Here is a 14,386-nt window from a genome sequence, read left to right on the forward strand (position 1 = left end):
GCGTTAAGTTGTGGGTGTGGTGGTGATGGTGTGTGTGTGTAAGGGTTAACATAGCACATGCTAATAGGATATCCCAACAGGGAGCTTCTTTAAGGTCTGAGAATGCTGTGGTTTACAGTATAACACAGATCTGAGGCCCCGTCTCGGCTCTCATTGTCAAACAGACACTAGTGGGGGGAGCTGCAAAAATACTGCCTGGGCTTTAGTACCCTTATTGTTTACATGTAAACACACACATACAGTTACACAAACACATTCTCAGACTTGAATACATTCAGTTTGTTGGTCCCGGTCATTCACATTGAGCGTATTCTTGACTAATGTATGAGGGAGGTGTGAGAGAAGGGTGAAAGAGAGGTAAAGCAGTGAGAGGAGTGGTTAGGAAAATATTTGAGAAGGTGAACCGGTGAAAGAAAGACGGACAGAGAGAAAAATAGAGTCAGATTTAGAAGCTATAGGTCTTGGTTTTGGGGATTTGCAGAATGGATGGTGTAAGACAGTTTGTCTAACTCATCTCTGGTTTAAATGGCTGTTGGCTACTGGCTCTTATTTAAATAGTCTTCTCTCCTGTCTTACATCTCGTTTCACTGCCAGCCCTCAGCTGCGCACCGCTTACGTCAGAGAATCCCACTGTTAGCCAACTCTTAGCCAACATAATGACAGAACTGCTCACTCAGCCAAAAATAGATCAGCCTTTTCTGGCTTGATTTCAGCTATCACGGCTGGACTTCTGTGGCCTGGATTCACTCGACGGGGTTCGACTTCCCTGGCCTGGGTTTGACCATCAGGGCTTGATTAGAGTGGCCTGGGTTGAGTAGACACTGAGCTTGAAGAGTATGTCCTCGCTGGCGCTGTTTCAACAAAGGGTACTCAACTAGTGCGACCTGGATTTGACTGTCTGGCTGCCACTAATGTGGCCTGGGTTCAGTAGATAGAGCTTGACATGTATGGCCTGAGTTGGAGTCCAACTTTTTTGGCCCGAGCTTGTCAGACAGGGCTCAACTAGTGTGGCCTTGGCGGATACAGGGCCTCTGGGTGATTAAGGATGTGTTTGTTTCCCAGGCAGCAAGCAGGCAAGGTGGCGGCATTGCTCCTGCACAGCCAAGGACTTGGTGTGGGGGTAAGAGAGCCAAAACAAACTACTGTGATTGCCTCCCATATGCCCTCCTGACCTCTGTGTTTCAATTGCCAGGCAAAGAGGAGGAAAAAGGGGTGAGGGGAGAGGGAAGAGGTGGTTTAGAGAAGTGGGGGAGAGCAGGATGGGGGTACGAGGGCTTGTGGTTGAGGTTTGAGATGAGGGGGATGGGCTGTTGGTGGCAGGAGAGGTCTTGAGTACTTCAACAGAGAAGGCTGGCTCATGACCCTTAACCTGATTAAAATGTATTTGTGTGTCAATGTGCACAGCAAACATATTCTATCTATCTATCTATCTATCTATCTATCTATCTATCTATCTATCTATCTATCTATCTATCTATCTATCTAATCAAACATCTTGCCAATTTATATTGTTGGTGACAAAATTAGAATCGTTTATGGTAGATAGATAGATAGATAGATAGATAGATAGATAGATAGATAGAAAGAGAGACAGAGGGAGAGAGAGAGAGAGGCAAAGATGAACAACAAAGAAAAAAGGAAAGGAAGGAATAAAGGGGGAAATGGACAGGGAGTGAGAGAAAGGGAGTCTTGTCGTCTGAGAGGTGGTGTGGTTCGGGTTAGGTTGTGGTTGAAGCCTTGAGAGAGCGGGAGGGGAGAGAGGGGGAGGCGCAGGGGGCGAGCAAGGCAGCGCATACCCGCAGCATTCAAATGGAGCTCCCATTGGGAGGTTTTACGCTTCAAAATGGTTTCCTGTGACGTGGATTGTGTGTTTGATTTGAGCTTTGAGGGGTTTGTGTTATTCTCGGGAGGGGAGAATCTAGCACGCTCTCATTTCCGCACTACCAACAGCCAGCAGAAAGTTGGCAAGCCGAAACAGGGGGATTGTAAAGACAGATTTTTCTCTCCCTCCTCGTAAGAACCACATTTTTTCTGCTTTCACTTTTTTTGCCATGTTTTTCTGCTGAGCCTGCTCCAGGACTTGCTCTGCATATTGATGGATTGTTCTTAATAATTGGACCTGCTCAGACCCGTGTCCTTGCATGGTTTTCCCAGGCTGCCTGATTTTCTGCTGATCATAAAATGCGCAAAAATGTACAAGCCAGTACGCACGTATACAAGTACGCATGCTGTCAAACACATGCCTTGGAACTAATTGCAAACAATGGATGCCAGCTGGGCGGTAGGTGTAGCAGGCAACACAACTGGGCCCAGGTTGATTGTTTTTTCAACTGGGCTGGAGAGGAGAGAAAGTGAAGAAATGGCAGGCAAAGAGTGAATGAGGAAAAGTGTGGAGGAGAGAGTAGGTAGGCGAGAAGCGAGGGTCACCACAGAGGGAGGGAAGGGGCATACGCTGAGGCAGCGGGAAGCCACCTCTAAGACCATGACAGCCAGTCATACAAACCATCAGAGAGCTTACTGTTCTGCCAACTACTGTACTTCACAGAGCCAAGAAAATGACAAAAATCAACACTGGATGTGTTTGTGTTGGGGGAATATCCGTGGAACCCCACTCTCTTTCCTGATCAGCAGTTTTCTCTTTCTCCCTCTCTCTCTTTCACTTTCCCTCTCTCTCCCTTTTTCCTCTCTCCCTCTCACCATACCTCCTGTCTTTATTTTCTTACTGTAAATACTGTGCTGTATATGTCCTCTGCTCGTGTAAGAGGACAATTATCGTAACAGCGTCTCTACTGTGTGGCGCACATGGAAAAGCTAACTGCTACGGGCCAATTTTCTCCATGGAGTTATGTAAATAGTTTTGATGGAATGAGTGGGCTTTCCCCAGTATGTGGGGGCATAGTGGGGTCTGTGGGGTTCCACTGCCGTCTTAATCCCCACCCTCGGCATCAGTAACTCCTTTGTCAAGTGTGTAACAGAAAGCTTGCAGTTATTGTAGTTATCCTAACAGTTATGTATATACAGAATTACATGTTGCAGTACAAGGCCATCAATTTGATGCTCGTGGGATTGTAACTGTCTTCACAAGCCCCTTGATACCTTTGCTTCTGTTAGATGCTTGGCTGCATTTATGTCTGCCAAAGCATTGGCAGGACTTGACGTTTAATACACCTAATGAAACAAACACCCAGTCAAACAGTGCAAAGTACACTAGCATTGCATCATTTGTTGCCTGTAGAAAACACCAAATGCACTATATAGCAAGAGGTGGCGCTCGGGATACGAAAGTTGGGATGTGCCGGTCTGGGGAATGAATGTGATAAAATTGCTGTGGTTTTTTTGGATGGTTGAAGTGTTTCTATGATGACATACATGGATGTGTCATCCATGACACGCCGACAGAGTGTAGGCCTACTGTATATAAAAAAACAAAGGGTGTTTTGACACGTGTCATACACCACCAGTATGTGTTATTCTTAGGAGCCAACAAACAGTTGCTCTGTTTTAAGGAGCCAAATTGAAGCACACACATACACGCTTGCAGGCGTACACAGAAACACTCACATCTGTCTATTGTCTTTCTGGATGAGTCACCTGCTGTGGCCCAAGGGGTGAGGGATTATTACTGTAACATTTCTTGTTGGAAAGTCAAAGAGTTCAATGAAAAGTAGGGATGTCCTGATATAATTTTTTGCTCTTGGATCCCAGTCTGAGTTCTTTACTGTAATACTGAGTACAATCTTTGCTGGCATATATGGCACGTATGCATCTTCCATCTGCACTCGCAATATGTTGGTTGTTGTCATCCGTTAGCAGAACCATGTGGGTCAGGTTAGCACAGCCAATACAGCTGACATCATTGGTGTTGCAAATGCAAACAAGGAGCCGCAGCTTCAAGATCCTCCATTATCATTTTGATGTCCTGTTTGGGAGCACTGTGGCTTCCCAGTAAATCAGTAACAGCAACACACTTCCATTGAAGTGTAATTTTTACAGCAACAATTGTAGCCCATGAGCCTCTAATGTTTATGATTCAGAATAAATGCTGTATTGACACTATCAAACTGTTACCCTTAAAATCATGGTACACATTCAGTATAATGTGTAATATTGTATTCTTATATGGTGTATGTACCACCAACTGATTGTTGCTTGCACTGATTGTTGATTGTTGATGGTGTCAGCTATTAACCTATAGCTGCTCCTTACTAAAGGTACCCATGCACAGTAACTGTATATTTATGTGTGTATCTTGTCTGTTTAGTCTGTGCTTGGGTATGTGTAGATGTTGTGTGTCTCTCCCCATACCCATATTTTTATATTTATGAAGATAGGCCACAAAATTCTTGCATACATGTTAGATAGCCTCTAACATCTCTGTATGGTCCCTTGTAGTGGTTGATGACACACACGAGGAAGTGAGCAGAGATGGTTGTCTAACAGTGACAGAAGACTCACCGCCTGAGGAAAGACAAAGAAAGAGAGAACAGTCTCTGGCTGATCTCCCATCCTGCCCCTTAGCAAATTGGTTGTTGATTGTCCACAGACATCGTTGTTGGTGCTCCCCTGTACCAATAAAGCCCAGCGTAGAGCAGAGCAGGGGCCCTCCAGGTCTTGTTATTGTAACAGGAGTACGTTTTGGCTGGGACTCCTGTTCTCAGCACGAAAAACAACAATAACAACATCAGCCCACAGCCCTGGGAGCTGGACCCGAGTCAGAGGCAGTCTGAGGGAGGGGGGGCGGGGGGGTGGATGCCCTGTTAATGTTGCATGCCGTGGATCTCACTTCATCTGTGGTTCTGAAGTGACTGGAACTGCTGTTGGCGCTTTTCTCAACGCCTAAGTGTACAGTCAGTGTAACATCCTGGCATGTCTAGCCACTCAAAAGTGCACTAGTTTAGGATGCATGTGTATACAGGCCTAAGCGCTGGCCCACTTCTCCTCTCTCTCTCTCTCTCTCTCTCTCTCTCTCTCTTTCCAGTGCACAAATCGGTGCTGGCCCTTATTGCAGAGAGAGATTCCTGGGTCTCCTAAAGACAAACAAAAGGGAAGGAATCCATGCAAGTTTCAAAACAATATATCGAGGGAGTTTACAGAGAGACCACACAACAACATCACAGTGGGCTAATCTATTTGTAATTAAAAAGTTTGCTCTGCGATGTCCTCATCCAGACAACAACAGATCCATCTTGCCTCAGTCTTGTTATGATCGTGGCCTGTTTTTTTTTTTTTTTCCTCTTTCCCCTTCTGTTCTCAGTTGTTGTTCCTGTAACATAATATCTGTTTGTGTGTGTGTGAAAGATCCCTCTGTTGTGTTGATGACATCTTGAGAAGGCGGCCCATGGCCCACTAAATGACTCATAAAAGAGGGTTTCTATCATATTTCTTTGACCTCTCTCTCTGTCAGTCTCCAACTCTTACAACTCAACATCTTACATAACAGTGTTATATAGGCAAAATTACTATAAACCCTGGCTCTTGTTTCAATGTATATTTCCACAACATCTCTGGCCCACTTAACAGCAGTCCAGTGTGTGAAAGCAGATTCTTCTGTGGGTTACATTATGGATCCATTACAGTTGGTCCAATTTCAATTAAAAAAAAAGTCTTTTTTTCTTTTTTTTGCCTCAGCTTTTCTTTGCTCCATGGTTACCGACAAAGGCAGAGTGAAGAGAGGGAGAGAAAGAAGAAAAGAATGAAGAAAAGAAGGATGGACAGATAGATGAAAAGAGGTTGTCTCAGGAGGTAGAGCGCGTCATCCACTAACCGCAGAGTTGGCGGTTTGATCCCTTGGCTCTCCCTGTTCATGTGTTTAAGTGTCTTTTAGTAAGACACTGAACCCCAAGTTGCTTCTCCAGGCGTCCACTATGGCTGCCCACTGCTCCTAGGATGCATAGGATGAGTCAAATGCAGAGGATGAATTTTGTTTCAATGTATGTCAATTCTAAGAAATGACAATAAAGGCTGAAAAGGTGACTTAGCTTTCCCCCTGGAAGCAGATTGAGGGGAGCTGTGGGTTTGAACCCCCCAAAGTTTTACTAGAACACAGGCTTTTTAACAGGAGGGAAAAACAATGTTATAGCTGCTTCCTGCACCAGTGAGTGTTCCCCACCAGTAAATATAACAGGGATTGGGTCATAATGTTATGGTCTGGCATCAGGTGAATACAATGTTTTTTCTCCCCAGTCAACCCACCACCTCCTCCTCCTCTCCTGCTCTTTTCCATGTGGAGGAATAGGCTCCAGTGTTAAAGAAATATCAGTCATCAGCGTTGTTATTGTGCACTCACTTGCTCCATCTGCAACGCTGGCGCTCAAACACACTCTTTGTGTGAGTGGACACGGTGGCTGCGCTCTCTCTCCCTCCTTCTCCCGCTCTCACTCCATCTTTCTCTCTCTCTCTCTCTCTCTCTCTCTCTTTCCTTCTGTGCTTGTTAAATGCTACTTATTATTTCCCAACAAGGCAGACTGGAGGAAACTCTGATGTAAAGGAACCAGCTTACCTTCTTACTGTCAAGAGTGTGTGTGTGCATGTGTATGTGTGTATGTGTGTGTGCATGCGTGCTTGCCTTTGTTATCTGTCATTAATGCATGAGAATATACCTTTCCATAACTTCAGGTGAAGGGTGTGTATGCATGTGTATGCATGTGTGTTTGTGTGTGTATGTACAATATGTACAGTTTGTGTGCCAATTCTATGATACAAAGAAGCTCTGTCAGGTTCGGCAGTATGAATCAGGTTGCAGGGCAGCTGAATGTGTGACAGTAGCAGTAAAAACAAACAGAAGTTCTCCACTCTGGAAAAATCTAACGCTATGAAAATGGCAACTATGGCAATGATGGGAACCGATCCCTGTTGAGTTTCCAAATTGTGTTGCGTTTGGCCAGGGAGGAAAATGGCAAAGGGGTAAAATAACATGGATGTATCTGTAATGGGGTACTTGAATACGTAGGGTTTACACAGTATGTGCGTGATTTAGGAACACAGGTGCTTGTGTGTAGGCTTACTGTATAATATATCTATAACTTGCAATGCTTTGCTGCTAAGAGCACTTGCTATATCTTTATCTGTGTGTGTGCATGTGTGTGTGTGTGCAGTTCCTTCTGAGGTGAAATCTAATCTATTTCTGAGATCATAGCCGTGGTAAAGCATCCCAGGCTACTCACTTATACACACACATAGAAACAATATCTGCACATACAAGTCCTCTCTTGCATTAATTACATATATAACCACTTGTTAAGTGTTGTACAGATGAAACAGGGGCTTTTCCTTGGTGTAACACGTCCTGCATGTAGGAAGATTCCAGTGCTCTTCATGGGATTCACTTACATATGTGTTTCCCATTTTAAAATCCTCCATCCATACATATATAAATCCATTGAAGCAGACATTAAACATTACACAATACTGTGCCGGACCATTAGCCTGCAGATATATGACTTGTTTTGCAAGCTGGTGACAGGATGTAGTGCCCTGATTAATCATAGATAAACAGCTAAGTAAATGAATGGATGGCGTGTGTAAATTTCCTCTCAACCATATGAAACGGATCACCCGCACGCCGCCTCATGTGATTGTTTGGGATTAGATGGACTGTGCTAGGGAGCTGGCTTTGGGGGTTGTTTGTGTCAGTTCTCTCTCTCTCTCTCTCTCTCTCTCTCTCTCTCTCTCTCTCTGTCTCTCTCTGTGTGTGTGTGTGTGTGTGTGTGTGTATGTGTGTGTGTGCTGTGGAGTAAGTAACAGGACTCAGTCCAGGGGGTCGTTTTCCTTCGGTCAGACAGACAGTCATCATTGGATCCACGTTATCTCATGTCTGCAGCAAACACATTCTGCTGCCCTGAGTCATACTGTGTGTGTGTGTGTGTGTGTGTGTGTGTGTGTATGTGTGTGTGTGTGTGTGTGTGTGTGTGTATGTGAGAGAGAGAGATAGAGAGCGTGTGAAAGCATGAGTGAGAGTTGTCTGTGTGCATGTTCTCAGTACATGCAGTACATGCTGTACATACAGATGTATGTCTGTGGAAATGTGTGTGTGTGTGTGTGTGTGTGTGTATGTGTATATATTTCAGTTACTAAACTACCCAACATATCCCTTGCTTTAAACGCGCTGACCTCATCCATGGAGGGGTCTAATAAATTCACTGCAGGTGATGAGTGCTGAACTGCGCTCTAAAACAGCAACACTCAAACAACTTTGCCATTTGGATTCATTGCATAGGTATGTTGTTAAAACTGGTGTATTAGTGGGTTGATTTTCTATGTCAAGGATAATCTCCCACTGAGGAACCTTGTGTGGTTCAGACTTTTCGAAACAAAAACAGCCACTGCTACAGTACATACGGTGATGATTCAATACATGGATGATGCTATCTGCTCTGAGCTACATCAGCAAATTGGTATTTGTCTACTGACGTACACCTATGAGCTCCATGCTGGGGAAGAGGTGTGGACAATGAGGAATTTTGAATTTTAAGAACAGCAGGCTCCTGTCTTGATAGTCTAATTCCAAAGAAGGACACAACCTTCCCACAGCCTCCTCAGAAAGTGATCTCATCTCCGTCTATCTTGGTTATTCAGAGCAGACTGTCTTATCGATAGTGACGTGGCCAGCTTCTACTACTTCACAAGAAGAGCAGTACAATAGTGAAAGAGAGAGAGCTGTGTTTCTATTAGGGACACACACAGACCGTAAGCCACACACAAAGGCTGTCCAAATGCTTGTCCTGTTTCTGTCTTTCTTTCTTTTTTTTCTTGTGGACTCCTTGGTGTATTCATGACTGTTTGGTTGCAGGTGAGAAGAACTGGCTGTTCTGGGCAACGTTGGTAAGTACGGTCTCACGCAGCTCATGAATTCCCTGAGGAAGAGTATTTCTGAAAATCACATCTGAAGACCGAAAAGGCAAGTTGAGAAGGTATCAAAGGCAAGACAGTCAACTCCCTTGTCCATTACTGGCCCTTAATGCCAATAAGTTCCTCATTTATTGTACGTCTCAAAAGCCTTAAGAGGATGAGTCTAATAAGGGAACATGAAAGCTCAACACCCCCCCCCCCACCCCATCCCCCCCCAGTTTATTTGACACTACCGTAGATTTCGTAACAACCCAACTTCTGCTTCTAGCTGTGGTAACTGATTTCCAGCCACTATAAAGGGTAGAAGAACTCAAAAAAAAGCTAACAGACATACAACCCTCATATGTTATCGCCTTTTAAAGTTGTTCTGGCCAATCTATTAGCAGTTCAGCCTCGGTCTACACTGATCCGCAATATGTGAGTGGACAACATGAACAAGCCATGGAACAACCTTAGCAGCAACCTTAGCTACAAAGGCTAGGAAATGGACGGCCGTTTGTGGGCATGCGATTAATAATCTGATGTCATCATAAGGAGGAAGCAGAGGTAACATTGCAAATGGAGCGTTCAGAACAAGCTGAATCCTGGCTGTTTGACTCGCAGGGAGCATTTTTACATATGTTCACCTCAAGTTTTGGAACTTTGACCATGTTCAACAGATGTCCCCTTTAAAGGTCATTATCAATAAATTGGTTTACATCCACAATATTTGTTGTAACCAATGAATTCATCATTCATGCATGTCTGACATTACAACCAATCATGGCCTCAGATGGCAACCCACACTAAAGAACCCTTTTACATGAGATTTGACCCATGTCACTGTCCATGTAGGTGAAACAGTGCCCCTTTGTCCTCACAGAAATAGAATTTAAATTTAATTTAAATGGAACAACCGGAAGAATTAGCTTATTTTTCAGTGTTACTTATGACATCTGACCAGTTAGCTAGCAGTGAGGGAGTTCCGTTAACAAACAAACAAGATGACCAACAGCAACAATGCAGTGGGACATTAGATATGAATTCATCGCCATTAAAGGAAGAGGGAGATGTGAGATAACGTGCATTAGATAAACCCTCTCTATCCCTTTTCTCGCTTATTTCTTTTCTGATGCTTAACTGTCTCGCTGTGGCTGTTGTGTGTATTTATTTTCTTAACAAGAACACAGCGAACAGATTATATAAGGGGATGTAGATTGTTTGCCTGGACACTGAAGTTTACCGTGTTACAGAGTGCCGTCTACATGAACATCAGCAGGAACAGAGCATGATTCATTCAGAATTTATCCAATTTTTAATTCATTGGTGCAGAAGGTCTGGTTAGCTTTCAGATTTTTTTCTCTGTGCTGTACAATGAGTAATGAGCTTAAAGTAACAATAACACTGTAGGCTTTGTAGGTCATGCATATAGAAAAGAGTCATGCGCTGCGAGTCATGTATTTGATACACGCATTAATACTTCTTGATGTGACCATTAACTTTTCGATCTGTGAAAGGTTAGTGTTTGTTTTTCTTTGTAGTATTCAGTGCTGATCTGCACTTGTATCAGAGTATAAGCTTCGTAGTACTCTACATATGTCTGTGTGTGTCAGGAGGAGGGTTCTGAAGCGTGTTTGGTAAATGCATGCTGACCGGGGCTATAAAGAAAGAGAGCTGCAGAGTCAGGTGATAAATGGGTGTATCACTATGTGTAACCTGTTTCAACTTTCACAGAGCAATTTGATTTAAAGTTGATATAAAAATTATGCAACTTTAAAGGAAATACTGAATTTTAAATATCTAGGACATTGGCTATAGTAGAGGAATTAATGACATCAAATAGGTGAAGTCAGTTTAAGTAACATCTAATCATCTTGGGCATCATACTATCAGACCAACCACTATTTATAGACTGATGTCTGGGCTCCTCCAGGCCTCCTACACTATAGCAGCCTGGTTGTATTCTGTTTGTACATGTGTGTGTGTGTGTACATGAGACCAAGTGTGTTCGTGTGAGCTGTGGGAAGCCCTGGCAGAGAGGAGCTGAGTGTTTGGGAAGTTGCCATTAAGACACAAAGCAGAGACGTCCGAGGTGGGCTAATGACCTTACATGGATCTGTGTTTGGCAGAACTCTCCAAAATGTGGGGTGGGACACACACACACACACACACATACACACACACACACACACACACACACACAGCTCCTCAAACAGATCTTTGACAGGGTTTATAGTGGAGTTGGGGGACTCTCAGGGGTTTGGGTGTTTGGTTTTATCCTCGGTCACTCTGTGTCCTTATCTTAACTTGACTGTAGTGTGGACCACCACTCAGTGAGCTTCCATTTATCAAGTAAAATACTAACAAATTTATACAGAAAGCATTTTCAATGTATGCAATGAAACACATTTCAGCTGCAAGGCTGCATTGAATTGAGAGGTTGATGAAAACATTTGGCACATGCTTCATTTGTTAAATAAAAAAAATGTTTGGCCCTGAATTTCTTAATGGCTTCATGTTTTACACACAGGGTATTCTTGATTAATGTGACCCATTAGGTGGAGGAGGAGCGGGATTATTAGCTTTTGTGTATGTTTTATTTTGTTTGTATATGAGAGTGAATGTGTTTGTGTGATAAAAAGCAAATGGATAGTGCATGGATAAGGAGAGATACTCTATGTTTAATAAAGCACCTCAGCATCAGGGTAAAAGTTTAATAAGGATTTTTGCTCAGCATGAATGTCTGTGTTTTGATGTGTCCATCCTACAGATCATGTGTGTCTGAGGTCTCTTGCAGGTGTCAGTCTTAAATATATATTTGATTACTGTATTTATCTGGTGGACTGACTCTCCATCATCCCTGTCTTGGTGTATCATTGCATGTTTCATTACTGGAAGCATGTGTGTCTTTTAAAGACTGAAAAAAAGGAGATGCATTGTCTACCAAACTGAAAAAACTCGAGGGTGGAGATGGTCATTGTTCTGACGAGAGGGAGTGTAAAGCATAAGAATCAGTTGGAACAAGTGTTCAGATATTAGCGCAGAGGTATTCACATTTCCAGATCTGCTACCATGATTTCAAAGCGTTGAGTGGAGATGCTGGGAGCGCTCCTCTATGGGCGCTTATCTGCACCTGATCTGCAGATCACTCCTCTCATCCCCTCTCCATCTCTACTGACACAGACAGTGGAGGAAGTATGACTGTAGAGAAATGAATTTGCAACACATTTAGAGATTTTTACCATTTTCACACCTATGCACTTCTGACCGGTTGCTGCAGAAAGTGGACATGATTGTCGGTTTTTGGAAGTTTACAAAAATTTGGGCATAGAAGAATTTTCACCACTTTCAGACTGCCTGAACAATAGTACCATGACAACACAATGCAAGGGGCTACATATTGTGGGCATGTTGCAGCAGGGTACAGGTAAAGGATATGAAAGACTTATAAATAACTACACAGTCATTTATACGCCAGGACAACAGTAATTATTTTGTCTTATGTCTCAATGCTTTCTCTCAGTGCACTTTCATGTTTCTGTGTTTTTTGACAGAATCCCCTGTTGAAAAAATGCAGTGGTCTCAATGAAATAAATGAGAAAGCCTATGTTTTTTGCCGCAATGCCAATGTAAGTGTGAAAAAGCTCTCATTGCATGCAGGCTTAGGCTATGAACTCATCTTTTTGCTCAGACTGCCTGATTTCCTGTGGCTATTAAATAGGATTTCCGCTTTGCAGACATCTCTTTGGTAGGGATGCCCCAGAGGTTAGAGGCCCACCTTGGACCCAGCTGCGTCCGCTCTCCCCCTCTCCCTCCCTGGGCATGCTTTCCAGGATGCCAACCCTGACACCAACCTGCCTGTTATGCGGGATGTACTTTTGTCAGCTGCTGGCTCAGTGAGGTTTAAATATGAGACAGGATATGTTTTTGTCCACTGCTTTTTTTTTTTTAGCTTGATGTGTTTTTCAGGAGCTATGTGTTTTTTTGCTCCATTCTGTTGTTTGCCTTTCCAGGATTGTTTTTTTCTAATATAGATCTATTGTGAGGAGAGGTGTTGAGTTTTCCAAAAGGATATGTTTACTAGTTCATGGCTCTGGATTGTCACGTACTTAGAGGAGGGTAAGCTGTGAAATGAAACATCGCTGCCAAGACTAAGTATGAAAAATTTATTTTCGTGACTTTCTGCCATGGCACTGTGTTCCCTGTTCAGAGTGGTGTCACAGGTCGAATGGAAAATCATGAGTTGCTGAGTTCATGTTGCTACTATTGAGCACTTAACTCCAACTTCCTTACAGCAACCTGGTCACCTTCCCCTGGCCTTGACAAAATCTCCACCTCCCCCCTGATTCCCTAATATTTGGAATGACCTTCAAAATCTATTCAGGACTACAGAGTCACACCCTATCCTCCAGCTTGAACTGAAACCTCATCTCTCAACGGAGAATACCAATACCATTCCATTCACTTCTGCCTGGGTCTAGGTTACATTTCCCCTCGTCATTTTACAGTTTGTCCAGTAAGTGATTAGATGATAAAAATTGATACAGTTTAAAAGGTCGGGACATAGATGTGGCATTTGTAAAATGTTTTGAAGGGTACAACATAGTGCCACACAGATGTGAAACACAAAATGAAAAGACTAAATCAAACTAAGGATTCTTCTCTGCTTTGGTGGATTTTCTAGCTTACGCAATTTTCAGGTTTGTCTAAACTGTTTTTTTTACTGTGAATGCCATGAGGTGTACATTTTAAAAATAATTTCTTAGTAATCAAGTTGGACTCATCTGATCTTAAAACAAAAGCTGTTATGCATGAATGTTGATTCAACTGTCTCTTTTGAATATTTATTACAGGAAACAGATTCATGTTTTCGTAAGATAATGTGGTTAAACTATTCAGCTGCTTATATTTGGTTGTCTGTAATACTTTCAGTGAAAAGGTTGAAGTCTTATTATTCTTGTACTATGACTGTGAGATCCATGTTTATTAGAGCATCAATTAAATGACTAAGATGAAAATGTTTCTTGACCAATCATCGTGGTGGGTCTTCCAGCAAAGAACCTCATGTAGGACCTTTTGATGCGTGCTGTCCCCCTCACTTCCAGTCATCCCTGTCTTTCTTTAAAAGATCAAGAACAAAAGGGAAATGCCTGAAAAAAAATCAAAACCATAATGTAAACGTTTAAACTTTTCCATTCAATTGCTAAATTGGACAAGACTGGCACAAAAACGTTGTCCGAGAAACAGCAGCTCTCACTGACTAAGTCTCATCTAAATCAATACCAGTTGCATTGCTGTGATGCAGACCTTGACACCAACAGCCCCTGTGTTACACGTGCACACACACCCTCGCTCACGCATACATCATACCCAAGGGGGACACCCTCAGGAAAAAACACATCCCTCTCTCCCTGACGATTGGGCAGTGTGACTGGATAGTGGCAGGGGTGCATGGGGTTGGGGTAGGGGAGGGGGAGGGGGAGGGGGTTGTTTTTACAGGAACCACATGTTTTGGGGATGACTGGTGACTGCTGAATATCTGTTAACGTAGCTCCCTTCT

The sequence above is a fragment of the Thunnus maccoyii genome, chromosome 5, assembly GCF_910596095.1.
Source record: "Thunnus maccoyii chromosome 5, fThuMac1.1, whole genome shotgun sequence".
Classification (NCBI taxonomy): Eukaryota; Metazoa; Chordata; class Actinopteri; order Scombriformes; family Scombridae; genus Thunnus; species Thunnus maccoyii.